Source organism: Ochotona princeps, chromosome 16 (genome assembly GCF_030435755.1).
Source record: "Ochotona princeps isolate mOchPri1 chromosome 16, mOchPri1.hap1, whole genome shotgun sequence".
Lineage (NCBI taxonomy): Eukaryota > Metazoa > Chordata > Mammalia > Lagomorpha > Ochotonidae > Ochotona > Ochotona princeps.
The window spans coordinates 23005681-23023403 of record NC_080847.1 but is presented as its reverse complement, the minus strand read 5'-3'; positions in this window follow the sequence as shown (position 1 = coordinate 23023403).

The window sequence follows — 17723 nt, the reverse complement described above, 5'->3', positions numbered from 1 at the left end:
AGGATGGTCCAAAGCCTTGGGACCTTGCTTATGTGTGGGAGACCCCAGTGAAGCTCCTGGCTTGGGTTGGCTCAGTTCTGACCATTGCAACCACTTGGGAGTGAACGGATGGAAGGTCTTTGTCTCTCCTCTTGTAAATCTGCCTTTTTCAATTAAAAACAAATCTTTAGAAAAAGGACACGTAGGGACATGAGAGAGATTACTGATTTCCAACTGCTGTGAACTTATTTATTCAAACTTATTCCAAGAATAAACTTACCATGGAGTAGAGATATCAGAAACCCCATTAACAGCTACCAGAGTCCTGGGCCTAGAGAAGTTAAAGAGGATAAGACACAGAAGTTGAGTCCCTGTCAGGTAGAATTTGTATAGCCCTTTATTTATAGAAAGACCAGGGGATCTCAAATTTCTACCTCTCACCTTTTACCTGAAGCATCACCACTCAGAAGACCTTTACAACACAAACCTAGAAGGCAAGTTTTGGGATGGTAAAGGTCAAAATTCAGAGGTTTAAGACTAGATCAGAGGAATCTACATCAATATCAAAAGACTGTACATCTGGGGAAAGTTGAGGAGAGATGAAATAAAGCTGTATAAAAAAATATAAGTGACAAAGACCAACTTCTTCCATCATTGAGACAAAGTGTCAAGAGAAGGGAAAACTACCTCTACCCACTCTATCCAGTCAGACTGAACTGAGTGCTTGGTCACAAAGCCCTAGACCAGGTCTTATTTTAGATGTAGAAAAAGATGGAGGGAGAAAGGAAGGAGGAGAAGGGGAAGAAGTTAGGTGAAACAGGACACTCAGGTGTGACAACAAGTGGTATGATCATCAGCACACTTGTCTTCGGGTGTCAGCAACATCCTTACATTCCAGTAAGGAAACTCAAAGGACATATGGCTATAAGCTATTAATTTCTAAGGCCTACATGGAGCAGGAACTGGAGGTGTAATTATCATTCGTACTATTGACTAGCTAGACAAGGGAAACAAATGAGAAAACTTTTCACCATGTAGCAATCTGACCCAAGTGGTTTGAGTTACAGCCCCATTTCTCCTGCTGTGAGTTTTTAAAAAAAAATCCTCAGAACAGACCTTAAGCATCAGGAATTACATGGACTGGAGAACTGACTTAAATAAAAGCATTCATAAGGCTAACAAAAAATCTGATAAGGATAAATTTAGAGTCAGATTTGACTGCAACTCCATTGCAAGTGGTAAAGAAGGAAATATTTAAACTTCTGGCCATTTTTTCTCTATCTAGTTGTAATCAATCATGAACTTATAGGCACACTAACAGGTTCGGAACACATAAAGCAGTAACTGGATGAACCTAAAAATTTCACCCAAAGATGATTTGAGCAGCACAGCACTTCTTAGTTGGAACATGGACTATATTGCAACACTCTGGGAAGACGTTTCTCACATCTGGGACTAATACAGACAGACAAGTTTCTGGACATTTTAACTTCACTGGAAATACAGGATTGACTTCATCATGCTTGAAAGCAAACTCATTGACGTTTTATCAGGATTGGGGGGGTGTCAGTCTAAGTTAGAATGAAATGTTGACTATTCTTGTGCTTGAGATGTGTGCATCTTTCTAAACCTATCTGGGAGAAACTCCCAAATGAGGGCAGAACTAAAGTCAAACTCAATTTATTCACTTCCTTAAGGACTTAACAGAAAATTTGAAAGTGTCAAGAAAAGACAGATAGGACATTAAATACAAACTCCCTAAGAGACTGTGTCTTCTCTACTTTGACCTCTCATGGCAAAATTACTATCACCACTAGTTGATTGCAAAGCTACCGTATAAGTGTGTGGTGTGAATTTTATCCATCTCCTAAATGATCACTTCAAGTAGGAATGGTTTTTATTATCACACTTTATTATAAAGAAACAAGCTCAGAAAAATTCAGTGATTTGCCCACAGTAATACAGCTAACAAGTGACAGTAAATACAGGTTTCTACAACCCTCTAGCACAGTAAGGCAGATGCCCTCATCACTCCAGTTCAGTCAGGCCTCCCTTAGACCCCTGCCAAGTGTCAGCACCTATGTTTCTAGTTCAGATGAAAGAACGATTTCTAGTTCATTTATTGCTCTAGAAGACTGAATGGCACAAAAGCAGCAACGTTTTGTTCTTCCATGGATCCCAAACTCTTAGTGTTGTCTCAAAGAGGATATTAGAATATTTTATGAACTGGAGTTTAATAGACAAAAAAACAATACAAAAATCTCCCACTCTAGAACTCCATCTATGCAAATCAAGACATCTGACACTTAAGTCTCAAGTTTTAGCAACCTCTTTGGACGCAAAGCTTATAAAACAAAGTAGCTCAAGGCAGGAAACTCTCAAACTTTCTACAACAGCAAAGTTCTGCCTTCATCATACATCTGATTCCTCCCAAGTCTGTATCCACAGCTCTACCACAGAGATCAGCTGTAGATACTATCTTGGGAACTATCATGAATTGTTATAAACAGGGGAGTTTCATGGTTGAGATATCTAATTCCATTTTTCTGCTTTTCTGCAGGACAATCACCACACACAAGATCTGTGAATCTGAAACTATTTTTGCATATGCCCAAAATACCCAGTTTCTCCAGGAAAGCTTCTCTCTACCAATAACTGTTCTCTGTAAATTCTACTATGTGGATAAAGCTGAACTCAGTATCTAGCTGCTGATGCAAACCCCTGCTGATTACAAAACCACATCCAGAGAATTCAATGATTAATTGGTAAATAGAAGTGAAATTTTTGTGTATTCATTACCTATGAAATATTGATGCTGTAAACATTATCTCATTTAATCCTTGCACCAACACTCTGAGGAAATACTATGTTCTCAGCTTGCTGTGCGAACAATGAAACTCATACAAGTTCATGGGGAGGGATTTGCGTTGGGGTCTGTCTGCAGTCAACACTGTGCATGAAGTATACTCTGCAGCCTGTCAATTCTGGTGTTGAGTATCACACTGCTTTGCCACCAGAACTAACACACCTGAGGTTTAAATTAGACATCTTACTGAGATGGTCCTTGTTTCCTGGTGAGAGCATTTGAGGAGATGAACACTGATTGATGTGGTTGTAATAATACTCATTTGTCTGTAATTGCTCCTTAATTTCAGAAAGAATGGGCCATACTGAGCTGCAGCTGGATAAGATGTCTGGATTCTCTCAAAGAGTTGGGAAGAAGGTGGTCAGTAAAGCTGACAAGTAGATGAAAAATGTCTCCATTCAACAGAATGTGTATTTAAAATGTAGTTCCTTTCACTCCTCTTTCCTCTGCTCTGATTGGCTAAGAATCATGATCCTCCCACTCCCCCCACCCATAAATCCCAAAGTTAGTCCAGTTCACGTTTTGTTCCTACTCATTGACAACAGCCACCGCCCACCCCCCCGCATTCCACAGTACATACACCCAAGACTTCAAAGCCTCCTGCCCCTTCCCATAAGTCAGCATTTCATTGGATAGGTCTTGTTCTGTTCTATCTTATCATACATAAGAGGTCCACTCACCTGGGGTGCCACCTAATAAGCCTTGAGTAGCTCTAAAGCTTTGTTTACCTGTGACAAGTAAAGGAGACAGGAGACTTAGGTCACCAAAGGACCACCCCTTCCCCCGGGAAGCTTTCATAACAAAGTCTTAGAGGATTGTCTAGGATGGAGAAAAGTGAGTCCTTCCTGTTCAAGCAGCACACACCTTCATACATCTTATGTACAAAGCTCCGACTCTCATTCTCTTCCATATTTCCTTGTTTGTGCTGGCTTGGCCCCCTCCGAGTACTAGATTGCAAGAGAAATTTTCCTTGTTTTTACTTTGAAAAACAAGCTCTGCTGAATGAACTGTTTCACATTCTCTGCCCTAAACCTGAGCCTCATGGTAACTCAAATCTCACATTCTTAGTTACACAAGTACAACAGTCTAGGCTGGTTTTTCCTTCTTGCTACCTACACAATCAGGGTGAATACTGACCCCACAACTTAATCTTACATCGCACCTGAGCACCTTGATTTGATTTCCCAAATAAGGTGCGTCCTGGAAATTCCTTAATTTCCACTGCGCTAGACAGTTACTACTAACTCAGAAGGCTACAGTTACAAATTTCTTAATGAGAGCAAAGGAACCTACTTATCACTTCCTAAGAAACAAAGAATTTAGAATAAAGAACAAGTGTGTTATTTTGGTGAGAGCACAGAGGTGATAAGAGTTGTGATGGGTCAGTAAAGGGCTAACAAGCTTGAGTAGAGACTAAAGAACCTCCTACCCATGAGGAAAACTGCCCTCCACTTCAACTCCAGGACTGAAGCAGATGGGGAATACAAGAGGCGGAGCTGAATGCCCTCCTTCCCTTCTTGTCCTCAGTCCATGTGGAAGGAAAGCAGGGGGCAGGACAGAAGGGTAGAGAGCATGGTTTCTTCCTGGAACTGCCTTTCCATTAAAATGGGAGAATGAGGATGAAAGTAGGTTTATTAATTTCAACCTGATCCTCAATTAACATATTAAACCTGGAAGTTAAAAGTATAGCAGGAATAACTATATTTAGACACAAGGGAAAACTGGTGGAACACTGAATACTGGGAGTGGCAGAAGGAAGCTATGAATATCCAAATGACAGGAGAAGGTATCTAACAGGCCATGAGTTGAAGATGAACCTGATGTGGCCAGAGAGGTAGCTGGCAAAGAACTCAGGTCACCATCCCTACCCTGCACCCTGCCTGCACCATGTAATCCCTCCTTTTTCTTTGCAGTAGAAAACTGCAACTTCCACAAAGTTGCTGTTTAGAACTGGTTGCAGCCAAAAATATCCAATATGATTGCCAGCTGTATCTCCACAGTAATCTTCAGCTAGTTATAAGACGATTACAATAAAGTTACTGCAGCTGACATGTCTACTCCCATCATGCACCTAGGATCATGAGAGTTTTGTCGGGGGGACACTGCGGAAAACTTGGAAGTGTCAAGGAAACGCGGGATATTTAACCCCCGCCCCCAAGCTCCACCCCTTATAAGTATTCTATTAAATTCCACTCCAGAATTACCCCCGTATGCCTCTAGCTCATGTAAAGGTATTGCCCTGGCCTTCACTGGGTTTAGTGTGCTCACTCTAAGTACACCCATATTCCTTCTCGAGTGTGACCTGAAAACACCCCTGCTTACCCCACCTGTGACAGAGAGCTATCCTGAGGCTCAGTAAAAGGCTGTCCATCCCGGCTCTTAAGCTCATTCCAGCCTTCCAAATCTGCTGTCCACATTCATTTAACCCTGAGCCCTAAAAAGTTTAAAATATTCCATTGTGCCTGGCGTAATAACCTAGTGGCTAAAAGTTCACCCCTTGCACAACGGGATCCCATATCAGCCCCGGTTCTAATCCCAGCAGCCCCACCTCCCGTCCTGCCTGTGGCCTGGGCAAGCAGTCTAGTATGGCCCAAGACCTTTGGACCCTGAACCCTCATGGGAGATCCAGAAGAAGCCCCTGGCTTGGGATCAGCTCAGCTTCAGCCACTGCGGCCACTTGTGCAATAAATCAGACGGATGATCTTCCTCTCCTCCTCTCTGTATGTCTGACTTTCCAATAAAGATAAATCTTAAGAAAATACATTCCATTGCACTCAGATACTTTTAATCCTTGGATTTCCCAATCACAATGTAACTTTAGTCAGTATCTTGTGTACAGGAGGTTGAGGGCTTCAGCAAACTTAACTTCCAAGTGTAACTCCTATGGGAAGTTTAACATTTTTAGGGGAAGCAGCTTTAAAGGACCCAAAACACATTGTGGCTCAAAGGAAAAACTTTTCTTACTAAGAAATATGGTTAATGCAGCTCGTGCCCTATTCTTGTGCCTTTGCATCCCTTTACTGTCCCCTCTGCCCACCAGCCTGGCTTTCAGTATCCAGCTACTGCCTTCCTGTGAGAGGGCTGATGTAGGCTACTTGGCATTCATTCTGCCCACAAGCACACAGAAGCTGCCTACGAATGGATGTTCAGGGAACGAGAGCGTGCTAGAATCCAATTATGGTTTGTCTCTATAAAGACTTGTGTTGAGGCTTGGTCCCAAACATACTAGTGAGGGGTGGAGCTCTTCAGTAGTGACTGGGTCTTCCAGAAGGATTTGTGCCTTTCTGGTGGCAGCAAGGGCTCTTGTGCAGCACATGGCTCTGACCAAAAGCTGCAAGATAACCCCATCTTGAATTTCCTAGACTTTAGCATCTTGAGAGGAAGATAACTCCCATCTGCTGGTTCACTCTCCAGATGCCTACAGCAGCCATGATTGAGCTCAGGCTGAAGTAGCAGTGAAACCCGTTCAGGTCTCTCATAAGAACAGCGAAGATCTGAGCCATTTTATAACTGCCTCTGGTCTGCATTAGCAGGCAGCTGGAATCGGGAGGCAGGAATTCAATCCAGGCACGCTGGACAGAGAACACAGGCATCTCAAGTGGATTAACTTCTAGGCCAAACACCCACCCATTCCATAACCCTCTTGTCTTTAGCAATTACCCAGTCTTGAATATTTTGATAGAGCAGAAAACACGTTAAAATTTCCCAGGTAGACCAGCCCCTTAGCCAGCTCTGAAGGCTTTGGTTTATCCTGTTTCCCAGGGCTTTCCAGGAGATTAGTCTGGTCATCCACTATGATCACTGCCTTGATTAGAAAAAAAGGTGCAGTGGCCTAGTGGCTAAGTCCACCCCTTGCACATGCTGGGATCCCCTATGGGTGCCGGTTCTAATCCCAGTGACCCCGCTTCCCATCCTGCTCACTGCCTGTGGCCTGGGAAAGCAATTGAGGACGGCCCAACGCCTTGGGACCCTGCACCCATGTTAGACCTGGGAAGAGACTCCGGACTCCTGGCTTCAGATTGGTGCAGCTCTGGCCATTGTGGCCACTTGGGGAGTGCATCAATGGATGAAGATCTTCCTCTGTGTATCTGACTTTCCAATAAAAAAATCTTTAAAAAGAGGAAGAAACCTTTATTAGCTGCAGTCTCGTACCTTTGTCACCTTCCTGCTCACCTGCCAATGCTTAAACACTCACATGCAAACCACATTCACTCAGCCCTCCTCTTAGTTTGGGGAATTGTATTGACAGAGCCCCAGTATCCTTGATCCCAGACCTATGAGCTGAAAACAAAGGATGCTGCCCAGTAAGAAGGGACCCTGAGCCATTGCTGTCATCTTGATAGGTTTCCAATGTAGAAACTTTAGATGTTAAAGTTATGTGAGGCTGCGCTCTGGCTCTGTTCTGAACAACAGAACTCCCTCTGCTCTACATCCCACAGACCCTTACCGGGGTGGAATCAGCAGCTGTTTTGATATAATGCACCCAAATGAATTTTCATGGAGGGAACAGCAGGTAGGTGGCCAGAGTTCCTCGATTCTGGCCAGATTCTGCCTTTTTCCTTCCATGTGGATTGCTCCTGTCTTTGTCTACCCCCATAATTTTATCATCTTCACAGTGAGGATATTTTTCTGCCACTGCCACCCCTGACCTGCAGCATATTCTCCTGCTGCTCATGGCCAATGTGATGCCCCAGGCAAGTCTATGCCTTGGTGTGCAGGAAGGAAAAGATGCATCCAGGGGAGCAAAACTCCCATTGCAGGAGGAAAAAGGACCTTTATCCATTCCCTTCATGCATGTTTTATGAGAACTCAGCTATAAGAAATGCTGGAAACATGCCCAGCTTAAAAATAGTATAAGGCAGCATATAGCATACAGCCTCTGCTACAGAACTGGAATAAGACCTGCCTCCTCAATGTACTCCAAAATAAGCCCAAGTAAAGGTACATGCCTTCATGCCTTCCATCTATTGCTCTGTAGGATCCTTGCAACGTAATGATAGTGTTACAACCACAGGTGACAGGAAAAGATACTAAGGCACTGAGAACTTCTAATCAACATTTAATCTATAGTTATACAAGCAGTGCAGTAAGGGGCCAACTTACGATCTCACCCAGGTCTGGCTCTTGGATTTTTCTACTGTGTTTAATCTGTGATTTTAGTCTATAAGTGCATTTCATCTGTCATTATCTTTTCTTTCACGATGACACAAACTTGGGGGCAAGACAAAAGCAGTAGCAATTCAAAGAGAGACAATCAGGCCAGAACTCAGGGCTGCTGTTCACCTGCCTATTGCTTCATCCATTAACCTCTGGCTAACAACATTGCAATATCTGCTGCCTCCATTCAAATCAGTGCTTTATATGTTGGCAACAAAATATGGGGCAAATGGAGACTCCATGATGGACTATGTCAATCAGTGGATTCTTCAGCGACCTCATAGTTCTTGGAGTTGCAAGATTGACAGTGATCCATAACTGGTGAACTATCAAAACCACTTGAGTAAAAACCTCGGAGCATGCCCTACACCCGGGACCTGGGGAGGGTGGGAAATTGGGTGGGCCTTCTCCCTTAATATCCCCATTTAAACATGAAGGAAACAATATGGAAATAGTCCTTCCTATAGCCCTTGAACTTTTCACCCTAATTAACTATGTAAAGATTGTTTAAAAAAAAAAGCATACAGTGTGAAAACTGAGTTTCCTTGAGAGCTGCTTGTAAGCCTGATGGTATGTGAAGTTAGTGAACCAAATGGAGTTGTTCTCCCACAAGAAAAAAAAAAATCAGTGCTTTGGGGCTGCTAGGAGAGGGAGAAATGTATCTTTAGGCTGACTTAAGAGCCCAGCCTCACCCCACCTGAGTACCTAAAGGTTCTAAATAAAAAAATCCCAAGATTACAGCAATGGTTCAAGGTCCCTTGCTGAATTGAGTGGAATCCTTCATGCTCAGAGTTACAAGCCTATATAACCTCCCTCATTTCTCCAAGAGAATAACATCACTTCTGAGGCCTAGCTGCTGCATGTAGGAAGAAAACAGTGGCAATAGATTGGACTGCCAGGGTCCCCAGATTCTCCGTTAAGTCATCCCTTCACTGTCGTCAGTGTCAGTTGCCTAGCAACCTCCTTTGGCAGAGTACGGTGGCATGGAGAGCATGCCAATCTCTTCCCACAGCCTAAAAATACATTCCGACGACAACAGGTCTATTTTAAAAGATACAATGCACTTTCAACGTCTCTCAGAGAACTGTGCTGTGTTGGGTCTCTGGGTTTCCGATTTCATCCAATATGATGAAAGGAAGCAGTCGAGGAAAAAACAAGGCCAGGCACTGAAGGACTGCTCAGCTAAGACTGCCATGGAGGGGACAGTGGGAGATTAAGAGGCATTGAAAACTGCAGTGTCTAATCACACTTTAGCAGTAAGATGGCAAAGGCAAGATCAAACCCAGGTCTGGCTCATGGATTTAAGAACAGAACCTGGGAGATATCTAGTCACTGGCAGAGAACACTCTAATACAGCCTTGTTTTTTTAATCTATTCAAGAGGATGGGGTTAAGGAAGAAATACAGAATTAAAGAAGCTTAAGGCTTGAAAAGATGCAATCCCATCCCATCTCACAGTTGAGAAAGTAGACGCTTTACGGGGTCAAGAGAGAAGAGCTGACTGTCCTTGCTCAGGGTACAAAGGTTGAGTCTTCAGGACAGAGGCTCCAGCCCTTCATCTCTTCTTGTGCTCCTGCCGGCAAGTTTCTTACACAGCACTTCACCGTTATGATCTCTTTTTTTTTTTTTAATTTTATTTTTTTTATTGTATTTTTGTTGATAATATTTACATAGTTAATTACTGTAAAAAAAAAGGTTCAGGAGGTATAGGGAAGTGGGTAATAGTATTATGTCCATATTGTTTCCATCATGTATCTGAGGTAAAGGGGGGTATTGACAGAGAAGCCCCACCCAGTTTCCCACCCACCCCAAGTCTCAGATGTGGGGTATGCTCTGAGATCCTTGTTCAAATGGTTTTAATAGTTCTCCAGTTATGAATCGCTGCCAGTTTCACTCGATGACGTCGTCCACTGATTGACACAGTCCATCATAGAGTCTTCATTTGCCCAGTATTTCGCTGCCAACATATAGCTGAGATGGTTGATTGACTTGCTCTGTCCTCTGTCTTTTCTTGGCTAGGGTTCTGAGTCCTGCGTGATCTCTGTCTTATCACCATCTCATACAGACTTCTTGGTACAAGGACAATGATGAGTCCATTCACCCAAAAAACTTGACCATTCACTTGTTCAGGAAATCTTTATTAAACACATACTGCCCTGTTGTGCTAGTGCCTATACTTTTTTGGAGAAAAATCAGTGGACATAAACTCAGGGTCATCATCTCATGTTCCTGTGTCTACCCTACCCCCAGGTGACGCTGGCATTGAGCAGGTAAGCACAAGGGTACTCCATGGCACAAAGACCTATGTCCTGTCCTACTTACTCATAGCTTATCAATTAGGGTGACAGGAGAAAATATGGAAGGCCCAGTTCCATTTTAACTTTGTACAACAGCTTAAGCACATCCCGTACTATATTATTTGACATTCAAATGTTCCTGGGTCTGCTGTATTTATATTTATGAATCTGCAACCCCTGAATTTCACAGCACTTTCATTCAGTTTCTTTATCCATAAAGTGGGGAAAATGGAAGGACACCTATTTGTGTGGCTTCTTCTGTGGATTAAATCAGAATGTGTGTTTATCTGACAGGTACATGTCATTTACCTCTTCAAACACAACTTCTCCGGGGTTTTGTCCTGACCAGCTACTAAAGTCCACATCAGAAGTGGAAAAAACCACATGTGTGTTATTCCCTATCCTCCAACTGGATCTAGAGAGTAGGCAATGAGTGAAAAAAATCATGCTTTGTTTTAAGGCTTACTCAAGAAAATTTACAAGTTGACAACTGTCCTGACAAAAGAACCAGACTGTTTGGAATGTGGATCCATGTCAGCAGTTCTCCATGGGTTGTAGTGTTCATTAAAGATATATAGATACTAGGGCTCTGCCCATGACTTACTGAATCACAAGATCTTGTGAAAGGGTGTACCCTCTTAACAGAATCCCTGGTAAATCTCTAGACTCTAGTTTAAGAGCCACTTGCCTTGGGCCTGGGGAGGCATCTCTGTCCCAAAGGAGGCATGAACACAAATGACTGCTTTGCAATGTGAGATTCTGGCCTGGATTCTGGAACAGAAAGACATTAGGGGGAAACTGGGCGAAATCTGAAAAACATCAGTGGTTTAGTAAATGGTGTTGTACCAATGTTAATGTCTTAGTTTTGATCATTGTACCATGGTTATTATGCAAGATGTTAACATTAGGGAAAGCTCAATGAAGGGTATATGGGAACACTCTGAACTCTCATCGCTACTCGTATGAATCTCAAATTATTTCCAAATAAAAAAAATTAAGAAAACCTGCTTTGGCTCAATGCCTGGCTTAGGCCTTCCCCCAGTTCTGTGATGTGGTCTACAGGCTGACACGATCCATGAGTTAAGCAAGTGCAAGCAGCACAGAGCACCCAACAAATACGCACACACACCCCTCCTTCCCCCACCGCTCAAGTACTGGAAGAGTATTGCTTCCCTTCCCTGCCATTCACACTGGGCCTTAAATGTCAACCCCAATAAATTACATTTGAATCTGTCTGTATTATCAACCTGGCCAAGGCCCTAATTGGATGCCAGGCACACCCGCTGAAGGACATGCATAATTCATCAGCTGGGAAGCTGCAAGGCCTTTCATCATGGACCAAAGAAAGGAAAGGAGGGAAATGGGAGTCAAGAGAAAAGGAGCAGAGAGGGGTGGTGTAGGAGAGGGAGGAAAAGTAAAGGGGGGAGAAAGTAGAAATTGGGGGAGGGGAGAAGATGGAAGAGAAGAGAAGAGTTGTAAAAGGAGCAGAGGAGAAAAGGCATCTAGAATTACCTAAGCAGCTTGGTGCCAAACACTTAGCCTTTCCCATCTGCTCCAGGGCCGCCACCTCCAGAAAAACTTTACTCCCTAGTCAAACTCGGGTCCCTTTCCTCAATCACACCAGCATTTATAAACTTACTACTCAAGGTCCTATAATATGTATCAAGATACATGCTTCCCTCCAGGCGATGAATCCTTTTAAGATTATATCTGACTTGGTGACAGATCACTGCCTACCAAGCCCACACAGTGTCAGCAAAGGGTAGATCTCTAGCTCAGATTATACAAAGAAATTATTTTCACCAGTTAACCCAAGTTCTGCCAAACTTGCTCCAACTGTTAACCCAAGTTAACCCAAGTTCTGCCAAACTTGCTCCCATCCCATGGTTGCCCAGTATGTAACTCAGGATGGAGCAGAAGATCCATGCGACTTCTACAATATGCTGAGGATTTCAGTCTGGAGCTTTGGCAGTACCTGGCAGGTGTCCCTTCATACTCTACTCCCACCTCAATGATGGTCTCAGGCTGGCACCCAACTCTCAACCATAGAGATAATCAAACACAGAAAGTGCCAGTCTGGGCTCCAAGTCTCTTACTGGGAGAGATTTATCAATGGAGGCTGAGTCACCCCAAGGAGGTCTCTGCACCTTGGGCCTTCACTGGCTTCTAGCTAAGAAGACTTCACAGGAAAGTATAACTTCTTTCCTGCTATAGTCAGGCTAGAATGGTTCAGGCCTTCAAGGCACACCTGGACTTGTTCTAAGATTTGTGCAATCTGCAATCAGTAATTGCAAAAGCATGGAAGCAACCAAAATGCCCATCAACAGAGGATTGGATAAGAAAGCTATGGTTCATCTACTCCATGGAATACTACTCAGCTATTAAAAAAAACTAAATGCAGTTCTTTGTGGCCAAATGGGCCAAACTGGAAACCATAATGCTAAGGGAAATGAGCCAATCCCAAAAGGTTAAATACCACATGTTTGCCTTAATTTAAGATATGATGTTATGTATAACATGTTATGTTATGAATGTTATATGTTGTGTATAAACTAAAATTGAAATGTCAATGAGGTGGTCACAGAAGGTGGCTAGGAACTCGCATTTACTTTTAACATATTGGTTACTCATTACTATGTCAATTAATTCCATGGTGATGTAAATTTTTGCTGATGGTATGTTGGAGCTTTCAATTGACTGGGATGATACTCTGCTGGCTCTGTCTTCAGACCAGAAAGGGTATGCCTAAGAAGCCGTTGAACTTGACTGGACAATAAGATGCTGGACTCTATGTTTGGTATACGCTTGCAATGGGGGAATCTCAACTGAACTTGAGCTGTGGTTATGCAACAAGGTGGAGGAATCCACCATGGTGGGAGGGTTTGGGGAGGGGTGGGGAGAACCCAAGTACCTATGAAACTGTGTCACATAATACAATGTAATTAATGAATTAAAAATAAAAAAAGATTTGTGCAATCTAAAGTCACATAAACAGACTTATTCAGCAGCTGAAAGGTCCATGTCAGTTGAATGTGATTATGATCAGTTTCATATTCGTTGCTTACTGGTTAAAGCTCGGGGCTCCCAACCACTACCTGGGCTGTCTTCAGCCAGAACTGCTTTTCCAAGTATTCTAGTGAGAGCAGATAAGACAACTTGGGCCCCTTTTCACCTTTGACTCTCAGCTCAGAGTCTGGCTTTCTACTGGTCACCTTTTCTCATTTCTAGTTGCTATCCTTGTTCAAAGAAATATCAAACGCAACCACTGCCACGTATAGATGAAATAAACCTTTGTGAATTACTTTCTCTCAAGATTTAGGAAAAAATCACTACATTTCCACCAATTTGCACATTCAAAAAGATCTTTGCCCATCTGTTGTCCAATTTATCATAACTTACTAGCTGAGCCCTTCTGAGTTTAGCATGAAGTATTGTGCCATGCACTTCTCTAAGCTCAACACACAAAGAGCTGTTTAAAAACACAGAACCCCCATTCTCCAGAATAGAAAATAAAATCCAAGGCATTTAAAAATGAACCTGTTCATTAGTCTTGAGCTAGTAAGTAAGTAAAACCATAATTTGAACCAGTTAACTGTTGAACTCTCCAGTCACATAAGCAGTTCCATCAATTTCAAAGGATTTATCCTGCTCCAACACCAACATTTCTCATGTTGGTCCATTTTATTTCACTACAAAATACCGAAGGCTGGGTATTTCATACATTTTTTAGAAAGATTTTAACTCAGTTTTAGGGGCCGCAGGTTCAAGACAGTGCCTTACGGTGAATGATAGCCACAATGGCAGAAACACCTGAAAAAGTGAATACACAAGACAGAGTCTGAAAAACAGATTTAACTCACAAAAACTTCGTTAATGCTACATGGGCTGTACCCTTAGTGACGTAACTATCTTCCACTAGATCCTTGCTTCTTAAAGTTTCCACCACCTCACTGCCATCATAGACAGCCAAATTTCCAACAGATTAACTTGTGCGCAATCCACCCAAACCATATACAAACCACAGCACTACCAAATTCAGTGTGCATATCAATCTGTTGCAGAGAAAGAACACAGACACAAGTGTAGGATGCAAGAAGAGGTCTTGAGTTGCCTGCTATACTCAAAGAACCACTATACCAACCATTGAAGTCAGGGCTTTTAAGTTCTTGTTAACAGGCAGCAGACAGGGATTTCAAATCAACTCAAGTGTTACAAATCAACTTGCATCTTAACGCTAGTACTGCCTTGGGATTCTATTAGCCAGCTGCACCCTACTTACATTTCCTATTGGTGTTCTAACAGCTCTAGCCATTGCAGCCACTTGGTGGGGGTGAATCAGCAGACAGATCTTCTGTCTCCTCCTCTCTGTATATCTAACTTTCCAATAAAAATGGATAAAACTTAAAAGGTGCATTGTCACTTGGTTCCACTTTTACAACACAAGGTATATCACTGCCAGCTGATTTTCAAGGATTTTTATCAGCAAGATAGAAACCACCCTGGCTAACAGGCAATCCTAATTATTGCACCACCTGGAGAGGCCTGTTGGGTCTTGAGTGGCTTTGTTGTGATTTTATCCACCTTTGGTCCTTTTCACTGTAATCTGGTCTGTCAAACAGGACTGTGCCTGGGAAAGCTATAACCAGTACTTTGGGAGGCCCCACTGGTGTTAGGTACACCTGCTTAGCTGCTGTCAGTGTGGTGGTTACCCTTAGTCTGAGCTGTCTTAAGCAATCGCATACAGAATTCAATGGAGCTGAATTCGTATCTCTCAAGTATGAAGAAGTGAGCCAGTTTATCTGACTAACTTCAGAAGTGGTGGTGCACAGTGATCTGTGTGCGCTGTGCGGTGGTGCACAGTGATCTGTGTGCGCTGCGCTAGTCTGCCTAAACACGGCCTATCTCATCTCCTGAGTACCTCATAAACAGCCGGTCTCAGATACAGCCAACATGCACCTACCCCTAATCCATTCTCAAATAGAAGAAAAAGTTTTCTCAATACCTCACTGTGGTTGCTATACACATATTCTAGCATTAGGTTCTAGTAACAAGCAGCACCTCTGGAAATGGGGACCCTCTTGAAGGCACAGTTCAACAATCATACATAAGAATCCTTCCTTCATAACCCCTCAGCTTTAATTAGTTTGGTTTAGGGTTGGCAGCAGTGAGTCCACCTGAACTTTCATGCCCTCCTTGCGATGGAGACCCATTTTACAAGTCAAAGCTGATCAATCACGTTCATGCTCCATTTGTCTCTCATTGCCAGGCTAGATCTGACCCAGCTGTTGATACAGCCTCACTGGGAGGGAAATACCTGACAAGGAGTCACTGTCAGATACCTTTTTAGGTCACACTTAGAAACAAAGAAGTTTTAGAGGGAATGTTTCTTATGCTAACCTCATCTGATGCTTATTGTCATCTATTCTGCAGACTTGAGTCTGCATCTGAGAGTGCTAGGCCAGCATTTCCTTGATAGGAATTGCACTTCTGTATAATTCTGACAGCCAACAGACAAAGCTCACAGTCAACACAACAAATTAACTTTGCATCTTTGACTAACTCTAGGACAGGTTTAGGCCTGGTATCCAATCCTCACAAAGACTGGCCAACTCCAGTTAGCCATAACAGCACAATCAGATTAACATGCTTAGTTGCCAAGAAAGCACCAGTTCATATGAACAAGAGTGCAACTTTAGGAAGGTCAATCTCCCTGAGAAACATAGCAAATCAGAGTATAGTGATATTCAATGCTTATATCTGCTGTAGCCATATACACACTTCTCTAACTTGCACATGACTGAAAACCAATACAATGCTGATTATAGGTGTAAGGGATGACCATGTCATTTGCAGATCAGACTTTATAAAAACTGATGTATTAGTCTGCTACATGACTCTTTGCTTTCAGTACTGAGAACTGTAGGTTTAAAAACTCAAAATTCCAATCTAAGGCAGACATAGATTTCTGAATGATTATGTTGAACAATGTCATTAAGCAAAGCCAGAGTTCTGTGGTGTGTTCTCCAGGTGTACTCACTAGTCTTAAACTGCTCATGGCTCAAAAACAGGTTACAGTTGTTTGCTGCTAGTATAACTATTTGTTACTTTCCTATTTCTACATTTTGGGGCTCATTTAAGTTCTGTTTTCTTCACTCACAGTTATAGATTCAATATTAAGGGACATACCTAGTCATTCGAAATTGTTGGGCTCAGTAAGAATGGACATCTTACTGTAATCCCAGGAACCCCTGAAGCTAGGCATCCTGTAATGTTTCCCATCCCAACCTGTGAACTCTTCATAGTGCTAACAATAGAAATAAGTAGCTTAAACTCATGAACTGGCAAGTGGTCACATAGCATTCTGAAGCATTTTACAACTTTGTCCTTTTTAACAATGATTAAACTTTTGCAACATTTACAGCACATTTGTACTGCAAGATAGAGCATAATTTAACATCTTGGCAACACTTTACATACAATCCAAATAGCCAAATTAGTTATTGCTTTTACTCAAAGAAAGACTTGACTTTTACATTCTTACTTTGATACATCCAGGGGTCCACCTGGAAACCTCAATGTCAAGGAACCCATCTTGTCAAATATAACAAGAGACCTTACTCAAAAGCATCCTTTATTCTTAAGACTCAGCTCTTACCAAATAAAACTTCACAGCGTCTCATCTTACTACCTTTTCAAAGTATTCTGTCATTAAAGTTTGCAAAACACACCCTAGAAGACCATTACAATAGAGCTCTGATTATGACTTGTTATCTTGGTATCAGACTTTCCCAACCAGTTTAACATTACAGCTATCACAACAGAGAATCCAATCCCAAAACCTGACAGGAACCCAAAAACCTGACGGGCTATACTTTGACTCTGTCCCATGTTCAAAGAAAAATGAAACTCAGAATGAAACCAAACTCAGAACACACACTTAAAACGATTTTCACAGACACCAGCACCTACTGCTCTCACCAGCAGCCACTATAACAAAAACCTGAACCCAAACCTGATGGAAACCCAGAAACCTGGGGACCCAAACCTGACGGGCCATAATGACATCTCACACAGACCGTGTCTAGACTTTTTAGTATCCCAGATGAGTGATCAAAACAGAAATAAACGGTAAGATATAAACTCACCTTTGGTCTCCAGACGACTCCTCCAAAAGATCAGTGCAAATCCCGCAAGCCAGGATTGGCTTCTGGGGTTGTGTTAAGTCTCTTCACGGTGGCCTCCCCAGACTACTGAAATGGGTTCCAGAGCACAGGATGGCCACTGCTCTCTGATCGGGGACCTCAATCTCATTGGGCCTCCAAAATGTTGTGGAGAGGAAGATCACACCAGACACAAGCGTAGGATGTAAGGATATGCCTGAGTTGCCAAACTTGGCAACAGCAGGCCCTGCTACACGCTAGGAAC